General features: G+C 33.1%; 1 protein-coding gene across 1 annotated transcript in view; it reads left to right on the top strand.

Moving 5' to 3' along the window:
- The first annotated feature begins 9,832 nt into the window (after positions 1-9,832).
- LOC123679643 (dopamine receptor 1) overlaps positions 9,833-15,923 on the top strand; it is a 189,779-nt gene continuing 183,688 nt past the window's right edge. Inside the window, exon 1 of the mRNA XM_045617032.1 lies at positions 9,833-10,247. The gene's annotated coding sequence lies outside the window, so the exon portion shown is untranslated. The remainder of the gene's footprint in view (positions 10,248-15,923) is intronic.

Genomic DNA, 15,923 nt, shown 5'->3' with positions numbered 1-15,923 from the left:
TAAGAAATCGTTTCATTCATCTTTCTGAACTGATTTTGAAATAGGATGTTTGGAGCAAAGTATGGATTGCTTCTTTCAAACATTTATATGTAAGATTTTGAGATTTTCAACCAGTTGAAATATTTTTGGAACGCATTGTCCCGGACTGTTGTGAAATTTACAGTGCTTTCGTTAATATTCAATTTTACGATATAAAAGAACTGAATAAATAATGTCGTCTAATATTAGAAGACCGGAATTGTGAAATTTATGAAACTTCTTAATCTCGGGGGAGATTTTCCTCGATTTTACTCTGATATGTTGCTTTCTCGCAGGACTACGGAAGCCTGTTATTGAATTTCCTTCCTCAATAATTCTTGTCAAAATGGAATTTCATCCGTTACATCCCTACCTTTGTAGACAATTAAGGTTTATAAGTCTTGAACAAAAAGCTTTATTTTTATCTCCTTTTTATTGTCCATAAAAAACTTAGAAATAGCTGGAGGGAAAAATGTACGAGTCCTTCTGTCGAAAATAAAAATAATGATTCGATTTATTATTGCTAATAATAAACTTTTGGAACGATGAAGTAAATGTCTTTTTCAAACTACAAAATTTCTATAAAACTGTGGAATTTTGGGTTGATAACCATATTTCATTTGGAATGAAGAATCATTCGAATACAGGGTGATTCAGCGGATGGCCTATTAGACGTTTATGAAAAATTAATCATAATTCTGAGTTGAAATTTTGCATATTGGGGTTTGAGACAATGACCTTTCTCTCAAAAATATTTTGAGATCTCTTCAACTTCCGGTTATACCGGAAACAGACTACTACTTCCTCATTTCAAAAAGCACATCCAGTATATTATTGTATCATTAGATAGCTTTTTTGACGACGATTTCGGCAATATGCCATATCTTGGGTAAAAACTCAACGGTTCATGAGTTGATGGGATTCTTATGTAAAAAATTATGGCGATGAGGACTCAAATTTTTTGAATTTTTAGGAATTTTTTTTTCTTTTTCGATTCTGCGAATACGTAGTACTAAAGGGTGTTTTTTAGAGCTATAGAACTTTAAATTGCAATAAAACAACGATGGATTATTCGATTGACATGAATTTTATTTATCCGCAAGATAATCTTGTGGCATTACATTTTAAATATGATTTCTGGCATATGACCGCCACGGCTGGCTCGGATGTAGTCCAATCTGGACGTCCAATTTTTGATGACTTTTTCCAACATTTGTACCCGTATATCGGCAATGACACGGCGAATGTTGTCTTCCAAATGGTCAAGGGTTTGTGGCTTATCCGCATAGACCAATGACTTTACATAGCCCCACAGAAAGTAGTCTAGCGGTGTTAAATCACAAGATCTTGGAGGCCAATTCACAGGTCCAAAACGTGAAATTAGGCGGTCACCAAACGTGTCTTTCAATAAATTGATTGATGCACGAGCTGTGTGACATGTTGCACCGTCTTGTTGGAACCACAGCTACTGGACATCATGGTTGATCAATTCAGGAATGAAAAAGTTAGTAATCATGGCTCTATACCGATCACCATTGACTGTAACGTTCTGGCCATCATCGTTTTTGAAGAAGTACGGACCAATGATTCCACCAGTCAATAAAGCGCACCAAACAGTCAGTTTTTCTGGATGTAACGATATTTCGACATACACTTGAGGATTAGCTTCACTCCAAACAAAATAAAACGGACGTAGTACGCTATACGTATTCCGCACAGAACCATTATTTTCGAAATAAAATTGCACTATTTGCAAGCGTTGTTCAGGCGTGAGTCTATTCATGATGAATTCCCGAACCAAACTGAGAATAAATCACTTGACAGCTGTTGAATCGGTCGCCATCTTGAACAGTAATGCCAACTTAAAGTTATATACCTCGAAAAAAAAAAACACCCGTTATAAAATATATGAATTGTTTAAGTGTTATTCGAATTCCATAACGAATAACCCTGGGTTCAAATCCGGCCTACGCAAATTCCTTAATATTTGTTTTCCGACAATCAAAATTTTGTTCCGTCACGTGTCGATATAGTTCCCATCGAAAAAGTAAATAATAAAGCATAGCGTAACATTTGAAGTGTTTTTTCTGTTGAGGAAAGTCACCGTTCGATATCATTTGCGCGAATAAACAGCTGGCCTATGCCAAAGTAATCAACCTGGAGAAATCAATTAATTTCGAAATGAACGACATTTTCGATCGAAATGAAACCGAGGGAAAATTTCCCGGGATAAATTCTTCTATCCAAAGTTTGTTCTTTTACATCAGAAGGATTGGAGATTTAATCGGCTATAAAGTTGTTTCCGCTCAGATTCATCTGAAATGGACCGGGCTTTGGGGATACGAATTTTGAATGGGTCTGAACGCCATCTGAGAAGAAATATTAATTTTAGATGTAAGTACTTCTTCGAAACGAACTTGAATGGTTTCTGATTGAGATTAATTTCGGGGGAAGGCAAAAAAATTGTTATTCAACAGCTGTCTACGAGAGTTGCGCTCTATTCTGCTTTGAGTTTTTCGAATTAATTAAATTACAGATATTACGTGTAAGGTGTGAAAAACTTTTTTTCAACGCTTATATCATTATTTAAAGAAATGTCGAAAGCTCGGTCGAAAGTGGGGAATTTTTCACGATTTTCAAGTGTTATCAATAGCCTTTTTCTGACAGTGGCGTAGCGCAAAATTTAAAGGTTTATCACATCAATATATCGTACGATACAATTTTTTAACATAATTCGATTTTATTATTCAACATGGTTGCCTTCGAGGGCGATACAGCGATTATAACGATCTTCCAACTTTTCGATACCATTTTTGTACTAAGATTTGTCTTTCGCTTCAAAATAGGCCTCAGTTTCGGCGATTTCTTCTTCATTGGCGCTAAATTTCTTTCCAGCGAGCATTCTTTTGAGGTCTGAGAACAGGAAAAAGTCGCTGGGGGCCAGATCTGGCGAATACAGTGGATGCAGAAGCAATTCGTAGCCCAATTCATGCAATTTTGCCATTGTTTTCATTGATTTATGACACGGCGCATTTTCTTGATGAAACTGCGCTTTTTTTTCTTAAAATGGGGCTGTTTTATAACAATTTCATTCTTTAAACGATCCAATAACGCTTTATAATAATCGCTGTTGATGGTCTGGCCCTTTTGGAGGTAATCGAATAATATAATACCTTGCGCATCCTAGAATACTGATGCCATAACATTGCCAGCTGACTGTTGTGTTTTACTCGCTTTGAATTCCGTTCATCATGTGCAGTCCACTCAGCTGACTGTCGATTGGACTCCGGAGTGAAATGATGGAGCCATGTTTCATCCATTGTTACATATTGACTCAAAAATTCAGGTTTATTGCACTTAAACAGTTTCAAACACTGCTCAGAATCATTAACACGTTGTTGCCTCTGATCGATTGTGAGCTCGCGTGGCACCCATTTTGCACACAGCTTTCTCGTGTACAACTATTCGTGAATGATATGACACGTACAGATGATATCTTCACAATGTCTGCTATCTCGTTCCACTTCACTTTACGGTAATTCAAAATTATTTTGTGAACTTTCTTGATTTTTTTGTCGGTGACAGCCTCTTTTGGGCGTCCACTGCGTTCGCCGTCTTCGGTGCTCATTTCACCACGTTTAAACTTAGCATACCAATCAATGATGGTTGATTTTCCTGGTGCAGACCCCGGAAACTCTTCATTAAGCCAAAATTTTGCTTCAACTGTATTTTTTCCCTTCAAATAGCAATATTTTATCAGCACACGAAATTCTTTTCTTACCATCTTTTTTCAAATAACAAAAGTAGCTACACTCACATCGCAATATCTCACAAATTAATAGTCGGACGGCTGACAAGTTTTGACACGTATCGTTTGAAGGTGTATACTAACTAAAAATTATATGGATTTAATACACATACAGGTAATAATGTTTTATACCTCAGTGATGTATTTTGTTTATTTACTGAAATAAACTCCATTATTATTATTAATACTAGCACCGCCATCTGTGCAACAGACATGACCGATTCGAACATCACCCTATAAATTCCATAGTTTGAATAGTGTAAGTACTTTTTTTATTATTAAAATAGTTATTTGAAGAATTGTATTGAAACCTGAAACAGAATTTATTAACGATTAAATTTTTTTCACTAGGGGGGACATCTGCCCCTCCTGCCGTTCGCATAGATCTTATCTTTCAAGTGGCTCGAAAAAAGTCTAAAGGTATTAAATCGCAAGATCTCGCTTGCCAATTTTTGATAACAAAAGTGCTTTAGTTTTGCGATCACTTACTGCATAATTTTCACCATTTTTGTATTGAATTTTTACAATTTCAAAGCGTTGTTGAAGTGTGTATTATTCCATTTTTAGTAATGACATAGTTTTTATTGTCAAATATCGAAAGATGATATTTTCAAAAGTGGCAGCTGCCGAGATAGCGGGCTATTCAAAATGAAACCTCTTATGGGAAAACCCTGTATAGAAACTTACCTGATATTTCCAAATCTGATGAGGCTGAAATTTCATTTATATGTGTAAAATTATTACTAGAGAAGACATTATAAATCACAGTTCTTCCTGCATTTCTATTGTTTCATGAGTGAACGCATGAAGGAACGATCCAGGTCAGTGCTTTCTTGAATTTTTCAATAATGCAAAAACCACATTCGAAATTTCAAAACCAGAGGGAATTCCCACTATTTGTTGCTTATTACAGCACCTCACCTAACAGGAAGTTGGTTAGTTGATCAAGTTATCAAATTTTCATTGACCTAACCTTATGAAATAATCAGTCTCTAATCAGCTTTCTGTTACCGACAATACCGCGCTTAATATATTATTGTTTATATTTGACGATCAACATGATGAATCGCTAAGGTAGGTATTAGTTTATTGGAGCAAATTTGTGCAGCCTGTAAATGTAATTAATCAATTCCCTGAGGGTTTGCAGAGGTTGTGAAAGAGGATGCGATCGAAAATTTCTATAGGAAATGCAGATTACCTTTCCACGGTTCCAGATTCACTTCGTCTTCTTTTTGATCTTATTATACACTGTGCCGTAAAGTATGGAACAAGTTCATTTTTAGCTAAACAGACCATTTCAAGAAATAATCCTGAAACACGTCAATTTTTTATTTTAATTTACCGTATTTTAAAATAATAATCTAATATACAGGGTGAATTACTTTCGAGTAATGATGTCACCGTCTTTTTTTTTAATGAAATACCCCCATTTTGTCTCAATTTTCCGCTTACTCTAGCTGAGCTGATTCCAAAAATGTATCACATGTTGATTCCAATTGGTACAGGGTGGACTAAAATACAATAGTTTTGTGTGTGCGCATAAAGTAATTCGTAACATTCTTTATTAGTTAAATTAACAATATTATCAAAAATACTTATTGTCTAGCGGCAATTGGTTTAAATGTAACATCCTGTAGTTTGTTACATTTTTTGATTAATAAAAATGTATAAAAATAAGAAATAATTTCTTTCATATTCTGTCTGCTTGACCACAAGTACCAAACATGTTTGGAAACAGCTCATTTTTATTAATCTAAAAATGTTACAAACTACAGGGTGTTACATTCAAACCAATTGCCGCTAGACAATAAATATTTTTGATAATATTGTTAATTTAACTAATAAAGAATGTTACGAGTTTCTTTATGAGCACACACAAAACTATTGTATTTTTGTCAACCTGTACCAATTGGAATCAACATGTGACACATTTCTGAAAACAGCTCAGCTGGAGTAACCTAACCGGAATAATTGGAAAATTGAGACAAAATGGAGTGACGTCATTACTCGAAAGTAATTCAGCCTGTATATTAGACTATTATTTTAAAATACGGTGAATTAAAATAAAAAATCAACGTGTTTCATGATTATTTCTTAAAATGGTCTGTTTAGCTAAAAATGAATTTGTATAACTTCAAAACTAATTGCAATGAAGAACAAATGATAACACCAATGGATTTTACAAAAAAAAAGTGCCTGTAGAATGTTCTTGTTTCATGTTTATAGCACCAATAATAAAGAAGTTATGGAAACTTTTCATTTCACGCCATTTTCCGATTTTCTCTTGAAAACAGTTGAATTTATGAGATTGCGGTTTTCACCAAATTGATCCTCCTAGAAAACGAGCCTGAAAATGTGCCATTCATTGGTTTCTAGCTTAGAGGGATCCTGAGATCCTCTCAGTAGACAACAAATTTTGGGATACCCACTACTTCGTTGGAATTTTTGGAGGTATAAAACGGAAAAAACACAATGCAATTTTAAAAACGTCGTGTTTATTCTCTTTCTTGTAGAAAATCAATAAAATTTAGGGTATGCGTAGTGTTATGCCTGATTGAAAACTTAAAAATTTACTAGAAGAAACTGTACCCAACGCCTTCGCCATTTTGCAACGCGAAGAAATTCTCTGGTCATAAACTCAGATCTGTGAAAGTCTTATTCGCATCTACAGGGTCTGCCTAAATTGGAGGTATGAAATGAGAAAATTCTTGATTAATTTCGAGAAAAATTAAGTCCCATAAAAAAGGACCCGAAAACATTTTGATTTCGAGATACAGGATGTTTCTTGTAGTCCTATTTTTTTTGTGATGATTAGAGCATTTTATCGAATCTTCATTGATCTTCATTATAAATTAGGTAAATAAGCACCAAAACTTATAATTGACTTATTCATCATAGCTTTCTAACTGGATCTTCATAATAATTTGGATTTTCCTGATGATTACTAGAAAATTGTATTTAAGAATTTCTTTCTCGAAATCGGTTGAAGATACAACAAAACTACAAGAAACCAAAAAGTGTAGTACTGGACCAAAGTCTCTTTTTACATTATCCTAAACTACCAGTGAATCACCAAAAAAAAAATTTGGGTGAAGAAAGCGGGAATGTTTCAGAAAAAATATCACCCTATAGATTTGCATTCAAAATAACCATATCACATGATTAAATCTTAAAATTGGGATATTTATTGCAAATTTTAATTGAAGATTTTGTGAAGGGAAGGTGCTATCAGAAAAAAATAAAACTTTGACGTGCTTTGCTTGCCCATATTTATACTTTTTTTTATGAAAATGATCCGAGGAATATTTAATTTTCCTTTGTAGTTCCAATTTAGGAACACCCTGTATAAGAAAGTGATTCACCTCAAGGATAGCTTCGTACCGAAACGGTAAATCTGTCTTTTTCTGTTGGATGCATTGAGAAGGAATGAGGAATAAAAAATTTGTTCACACGAGGCTGAAGTGAATAAACGCAATATTCGAACAAAATTTATCTGTCGATTGGATTTTTCCGTATTTTCGCCAGGTGTGGAAACAGTGGTTATCAAACTGGAAGGAACGGTTCAAACAGGATCAACCTTGATGTGGATGACCAAGTTCGATCTGATCCTTTCAGAGCAAGATTAGGCTTTTGGCGAGGACTTTCCTAGAAATAGTAGGACGAAGAAGTCAGATACCAGAATTTATTCACTTGAATATGTTATGTAGCTATGAATGTATTCGATGTATTTGTACTCACTATTTTAAACAGTGGGCCAATTTATAGATGTCGTATGCTAAAGGTACAGTTAAACATTGCAAATAAACTTTTATTCAATTCTGACTGCTGATTTTCATAAATATGATATTCCTAAATTTGAAGTACAAAGTGAGATGACAGATTTCTTGGAATTTTGAGAAGAATAAGTCTCATAAACATGGAGCTCCAAATGCTTTGTTTTCGAGATACTGGGTGTTTCTTGTAGTCCTATTTTTTTGTGATGATTATACCAGTTTATCGATTCTTTATTAATCTTTGCTTTAAATTGGGTGAATAATTACCAAAATTTATAATTAATTTATTCATCCCAGCTTACTAACTAGATCTTCCTAAATAATTTGGATTTTCTTGAGGATTACTAGATAATTGTTGAAATCTTCTTCTCGAAATTGGTTGCAAATATGACAAAACTGCAAGAACCAAAAAGTTTTTTCTTGGACCAACGTATGAATTTTGCATACAGAAACTTTCAGCTGGGGTGTAAGCGTTCTCTTGGACTATAAGCAAATGTGCAAAAATGTGATATGTTAACTTTAAATTGACGACAAAAATAGTGAAAATTTTGCAATCACTGTTCGAAGAACTAAAGCATTTTTGGGTCGTCGTGAAGCACTTTCTTGGCCGGCAATAGTGAAACTGGTGGAAGTTAGTGATGTGAAGAATCGAAACCGTGTGCGTCGCTCAAAACAACTGAAAATATTGATGCGAAAACCCAGTTTTGTCGATTCCTCATCGAATTGGGAATTAGGGTCGATACAATAATTGAAACAAGCTTAAATAATATATTAAGCCAATAAAAAAGTCCCCGGTCTGATGCACAGATGGTGGTGCTAGAATAAATCCATATGATTTTTAGTTAGTACCAACCTTCAAACGATACGTGTCAAAATTTGACAGCAGTCTGACTATTAGTTTGTGAGATATTGCGTTGTGAATGAAAAAAGATGAAAAAAAAAGAATTTCGTGTGCTGATAAAATATTGCTTTTTAATTGAAAAATACAGTTGAAGCAAAAAAAAATCAAAGAAGTTCACAAAATAATTTTGAATGGCCGTAAAGTGAAGTTGATCGAGATGGCAGACATTGTGAAGATATCATCTGAACATGTACATCATATCATTCACGAATATTTGTACCTGAGAAAGCTGTGTGCAAAATGGGTGCCGCGCGAGCTTACAATCGATCAAAACTTACAACGTGTTAATGATTCTGAGCAGTGTTTGAAGCTGTTTGAGTGAAATGAACCTGAATTTTTGCATCGATATGTGACAATGGATGAAACATGGCTCCATCATTTTACTCCGGAGTCAGCTGAATGGACTCACACGATGAACCGAATCCAATGCAAGGAAAAACACAACAGTTAGTTGGCAAGGTTATGACATCGGAATTCTGGGATGCGCAAGGTATAATATTCATTGATTACCTCCAAAAGGGCCAGAACATCAACAGTGATTATTACATAGCGTTATTGGATCGTTTAAACGATGAAATTGTTAAAAAACGGCCCCATTTGAAGAAAAAAAGGTGCTGTTTCATCGAGACAATGCGCCGTGTCACAAATCAATGAAAAAAATGGCAAAATTGCATGAATTGGGCTTCGAATTGCTTCTACATCCACCGTATTCGCCAGATCTGGCCCCCAGCGACTTTTTCCTGTTCTCAGACCTCAAAAGAATGCTCGCTGGAAAAAAATTTAGCGCCAATGAAGAAGTAATCGTCGAAACTGAGTCCTATTTTGAAGCGAAAGACAAATCGTACTAGGAAAATAGTATCGAAAAGTTGGAAGATCGCTACAATCGCTGTATCGTCCTCGAAGGCAACTATGTTGAATAATAAAATCGAATTTGTTTTACTATGGTAGACCGGGGACTTTTCGATTGGCCTGTTATGCTCTTAGGAAAATAGTTTAATGTACAATAATTGTTATATTGATTGAAAAATAAATTACATTCAACTATTTTCCAAGCAAAATCATACTCGAAATATTTTTTAGTTTAATCAATTAATTCCATAGGTCTTCTTTTTTGAAGTAATCATATCTCATTCAAATTAATTTGAAGATTAATTGATAAGAGTAGTTTTTCCTCCACGATTTTGTGCCTATATTATCTATCATTTGATATTTTGATTTTGCACTCCTTTAAACGTAAGACCAATTGAAGAATTTTAAGGGAGTATATTTTGTAAAACTTCACACCAAAACTAAAAAAAAGAAGTGTTGACACCAGTGCCACCTCCATCATGTTCATTCATCCCTACTGAACTGTTGTCATGTTGCTCCCACCGACCTACATCAACGAGAAAGGTGTACGAGGTCTTTATAGTTTCAGCGGCATCATCTCTGCCTGTTGATATACACATTCGCCCCCATCAAAATGTAGCAGCGTCTAGCGTCGAGCAGCCCTAGGGACGCCTCCGTCGACAAAAGCAGCAGGTGCCCTTTCAGTAGCGTTTTGGACGCGTCTCAGCCAGCGTCGAATTTCGCCAGCTAATAGTGCGACAAGTTGCGATAGTTGCGCGTCGAGTTATATTTACGCGAGAAAAACTCGAAAATGAACTCGAAAATGGTTTGAGGATTTTTCGGCTTTTAGAGAACTTTCTGTAGTTTGTATTATCATAGACTTTGTAGTTTTGAAGAAATAAGATAAAGATTTAACAAGGTGAGTAAATGATAATTTGCGGTTTTTAAATGTTGTAATTATAAAAATTGCATCGTCTTTTTATAAACTAAGGACTTGACTTAATTTTACATATTTGAAAACATCAAATGATAGCATTCATCAATTAAAATACTGCGAATTTTACGAAGATATATTATTATAAACATAATTCCTCTTGAATTAAAAATTGAATGAATATCATTTCCCTAAAAATTCTTTCATCCTATTATCACTCCTTCAGATGAAGATTTTCGACAATTATTTTGGCATTTCGAATTATCCATTTGAAAATTATGTAAATAGGATTTATTTTGAAATCAGTAAAATTTGTTTTTGATAGCTCTTAAAAGGGTGTACCGTCTTTTTATAAACTAAGGAATTGACTTAATTTTATATATTTGAAAACACCAAATGGGAGCATTCATTGAATAAAATACTGCGAATTTTACGAAATTATATGATTATAAACATAATTCCTTTTGAATGAAAAATTGACTGAATATCATTTCTATAAAAATTCTTTCATCATATTATCACTTCTTCAGATGAAGACGAAGAAAATTTTCGACAATTATATGGGAATTTCTAAATATCCATTTGAACAATTATGTAAACAGGATTTATTTTAAAATCAGTATAATTTGTTTAAGATTTAGCTTTTAAGAAGGTGTACACTAGCTTTCTCACTAGGTGTTTCAGTGCAGATTCATTTCGATTTTTTGCGAAAATCACTTGATCTATTCTTTCAAATTTTGGAAAAAACTTTCATTGACAGTTAAGGAAGAACTCACTGATTTTTTTTATATCACTTCGAAAATTGAAAGGATTTTCAATCGTATCTCAATTATTTCAATGACGAATTTAGAATTTTTTGGTATTTTTACATTTTGATGAAAAAACACATAAAATCTAATAAGAGTTTTCCAAAAAAACTTATACGTTGACGTGTATTCATTTTGAAAATTCAGATAATCAGTGGATGGAAAAATTACAAAATAAGAAAGCGATAAATTACAATTGGCCAAAAGCGGTGTTTTAGAAAAATTGGTACTTCCATAATAATGAAAAATTTTTAAAATGCATCATTGAAACAATTCACAAACGATTGAGAAATCCTTCAATTTTCAAAGTGATACAGATCAAAAACTGTAAAATTTGTGTGATAAATAATCAGTGAATTTATTCTAAACCGCCATACGGAGGTTTTTTCCAAAAATTGAAATTGAATCTGCACAGAAGAACCTAGTGAGAACACCCTCAAGTTTTTATATTTTTTTCGGAAAAAAGCTTTTGAAATTGATTCGAAAATGGTTTGAGGACTAGAGAGCTTTCAGAAAAATAGCTGTAGTTGACGTTGATGAAAACTTTTTTTAGTTTTGGAGAAATAAGGCAGAAATTTGGCTGGATGGGTAAATTGAATTCTATTTTTGCGTAATTACTATTTTTATGGAATAAGGAATTGACCTAATTAAATATTTCAGTCACAGAATGGGGAATTAGGGATATAATTTTATAATAAGGAAAAATTTTGAATGAAAATATAGTAAGTTATTTCAATACCATAACAATTATTTCTTTATATTCTGATTTCTTCAGATAAAAATATTGAAAATTTCGAGTAGAAAGGATACATGAAGACATTTATTTTGATGATTTCCACGGAGTTCTAATATTTTTCGGCTCAAAAAACTAAGAATAGAACTCGAAAATGATATCTGTGTGTAATTGATGGGCTTTCAGAAAACTTTCAATAGTTCATGTTATCCAAGACTTCGAAGTTTTGTTGATGAATATTCTTCTTGAGTAAGGAATTATCCAAATATGAAAAAATCCGAATGAAGGCAAGAAACGAAATACTGCAAACTTAACGATAGACAATTCAATAATCAAATTAGAGAAGAAATGAAGAGATTTACCTTTTCTTATAATTGGAATTATCTAAGTTATAGTTAGAATTTGGAAAGAAATTGTTTTCCTTGAATTAACTAATACCCATAATAATTGCTCTGAGTACTCACCGATGGGCTTATTCTTCAATGTGAAAAAGCATCATTATAAACTTCGATTCATTTAGATTCATTCTTTCCTAGAATTCCGTTATTTTCATCATCGTTGTTAGATATTAAGTGATTTCTATAACAGATAACGTGTTTAGTATCATCAACACCATTTGATAAAATAAAACAAAATATCAAATGTCACTGGTATGAGAATTGTGTATCAAATACCTCAAAAATACATATCTGGAGAAAAATTGATTGATTCACGTTAATCTCGTATTTTTGCAAGTCAGTTTCATAGAATAATAACAATTCAGTTCATCAACAATCATCGATTGGTAGGCGGGGTTTTCGAATTTCTTCAGTCTATGAACAGGAGTAACTAGAATAGAGAAAATTCAAAACCGTGGATATCAAACGAATCTATGTTTGAATTTCTCTGCTCTGTCATCGAATGATGATCTATCTATTCGTCATTATAAACTTTGATTCATTTAAATTCATTCTCTTCCTAGAATTTCGTTGTCCCTTATTTTCATCATCGTTGTTAGATATTGAGTGATTAAAAAAATTATACATCATAAATCTGTAACAGATTACAGATAATTCAATAATCAAACCGGTTTTGAAACTAATATTTAGTAGAGTTCCTTTATTTTCAAATCCTCAAAAATTATTTCGTCATATTATGATTTCATCAAATGAGGAAATGCTTTGTTTACTAGTTGAATGTATTCTAAATAGATAACAAATTCCTCAATATTTTCGAAATGCATTGAGATATTTGAACGATATTTGGTAGAAATGAATAACTCATTGAGGTGATTATTTCACGTTGAATACCTCGTTTTCACCAACAGCAGTGGCGTTCGTAGTTACTGGAATATACTTACATATTTTTGAACGTTGAATTCAATCCTACAATTCTTATTCAGTTAAGAACGAAAAGAATCTCTGCGCTATTTTGATATTCGAAAAATACTGGAGTAGAGCATTCGAACAATAAATTTTATTACAGCAAAAAAGCTTTTCAAATTACAATACCTCCAGATAGGATACTAGAGTTCAGTAGTCTCAAGCCATTTCAAATATATTGATAAATATTTTATTTATTTGGGAAAAATGTAACACCCTGTATCGTGGAAATGAAGTATTTCCGGATGAAGGTCAACAGGACCTCTTTAATTCCAAATAATATATAATATATAATACAGATTGTTCCTAAATTGGATGTAAAATGACAGATTCTTCGGATAATTTTCAGAGAAAAGTCCTATATACATTGGCCCTAAAACGTTTTTTTTCGAGGTATAATGTGTTTTTGGTAGTCCTATTTATTAATTTATTTATTTAACTCATAAATAATTTGATCATCACAGCTTTCTATGGATATTTATAATAATTTGGATTTTTCTGAAAATTACAAGAGAATTGTTGTTTTTTTCTCGAAATCGGTAGCAGATACGACAAAACTACAAGTAACCTGTAAATTTGCTTTCGTAATTAACATATCATATAACGAAATCTTTGAATTGAAATATCTATGCCAAATTTAAATTGAATATCTTGTGAAGGGAATGTGCTATGAGAAAAAAATTCGGAAAAAATCAAACTTTAACACCCTGTATCGCGAAAACAAAACGTTTGCGGGACCATGTTTATGGGACCTTTCCTTCTTAATATAATCCGAGAAATCTGCCATTTCCGTTTGTATCTTCAATTTAAGAACCCCCTGTATATTTGCGAAATTATTTTTATAACCTTTTTTTCAAATTTTTTGTTGAATATACATATACTATGGTCAAAATGTAATTAAATAGAATTTAATTGTCTCGCACTGTGTACATTCCTCACAGTGAAAACTGTAACAAACTTTTTTTATCTCCAATGTTTATTTATGGAGCAAATGCAAACAAACGAATATCAATTATTAAGTGTTTAGTTCTGTGAAATTATTTCCATGCGAACCACAAATCACACTGGAAATTACCATTCTTAAATAACAATTTCGTGCGTGGATTGACTTGATGAATATGTAATAGTAGTATTTACATATCATTTCTCGAATACTGAACATTCCGTGTAGCTTCTCTCTGACATTGAAAATAGGATGACCCAGCAGATTTTCGATTTGTTTTTTATTATTATTATTTTTATTATTATTAATACTTTATTTGCTTTAATACATACAAATATGTTTAGCATCGTCAATGTACAAAAAAAAATTTCCCTATAAAGCAATGATGAAATGAAACAAAGAAATTAGTTTTAATTCTACATTCACTCCAAACCATTAAAGAATTCTTCAATGTTGTATGGACAGATCTCCAATATTAGTTTTTTTGTTGCTCCTCTAAATTTCACCAATGGCAGTTCTCTAATTGATACCGGGAGAGAATTGTAAAATTTTATAGCTTCATGAATGTAGCTCTTATGTGTTAGGCTCAAATGATGTCTAGGGCCAAGGAGATTTTCACCATGTCTAGTATTATAATTATGAGTATTATTTACCGTTGTATATTTAAAAATATTTTTTTTTACAAAATTAACAGACTGATATATATATAGACCTGGAAGAGGCAATATATTAAGTTCTTTGAATAGCGGTCTACAACTATCGAGTGCTTTTCTTCCTGAAATGATCCTAATTGCTCTTTTTTGCATCTTGAAAACCTGTTCCACATTGGTCGAATTCCCCCAGAACATCAGGCCATATGAAATCCTTGATTGAAAAAGTCCGTAGTATGCGGACTTAACAACACTAGATGGTGATATCAGAGTAAGTCTACGTAGTAGGTATGTGAGTGGAGATAATATTGATGTTAATTCTCTGATATGTGTTTTCCAATTTAAGATATTATCAATATATATCCCTAGGAATTTCACACATTTTGCTTCCTGACGTTCTTTCAGGGAAATGGTCATTATGTTTGTTTTTCCCACGTTAAGGGACAGATTGTTAGAGGCAAACCAGTCGGATAAACTCTGAAGGGCGGTTTCGGATTCTTGATTGAGTTGGGAAATATTTACTCCTTTTATGAGCTGTGTAGTGTCATCAGCAAACTGAATTGTCCTCTTATGGGGAAACAACCTTGGGAGTTCATTTACATATACGATGAACATTGGTGGGCCAAGATTTGAGCCTTGAAGAACACCAAAAATTATTTTTAGAGGTAAAGAGACTCTTCCCTTATAATGAACAATCTGTGTACGATTGGAAAGGAAACAGGAAATAAGACTAAGCGCATTTCCCCTTATTCCGTAGCAAGCTAGCTTTTCCAAAAGAATCTGGTGAGATACACAGTCGAACGCTTTGGATAGATCGCAAAATATCGCACAAGCAGACTCGCCACCCTCCAGGAACTCGACAGCATATGACATCAATTCATTAATTGCATCAATAGTGGACAATTTCTTTCGAAACCCGAACTGATATGGTGACGGTGAATGATTTATATATTTTTGAAGTTTATTTTTCTGAGTTTGAAGTTCCGAAGAATGTTGACGTCAGGACAAGTGCATTTGCGTATAGTAATGGGTCGTGGAATAAATTTCACTGATAAGTTATATATACTAACTGACAAAGAAACTGCAACACCCAGAAGGAGCTGTTTGCATTTCAAATTTGTTTTGGTAAAACACAGATAGAATATCAAGGAGTAAATTATTGAATTTG

Source organism: Harmonia axyridis, chromosome 5 (genome assembly GCF_914767665.1).
Source record: "Harmonia axyridis chromosome 5, icHarAxyr1.1, whole genome shotgun sequence".
In the NCBI taxonomy this organism is placed as follows: domain Eukaryota; kingdom Metazoa; phylum Arthropoda; class Insecta; order Coleoptera; family Coccinellidae; genus Harmonia; species Harmonia axyridis.
The sequence above is the reverse complement of the archived record's forward strand: the minus strand, read 5'-3'. Positions and strand labels throughout refer to the sequence as shown.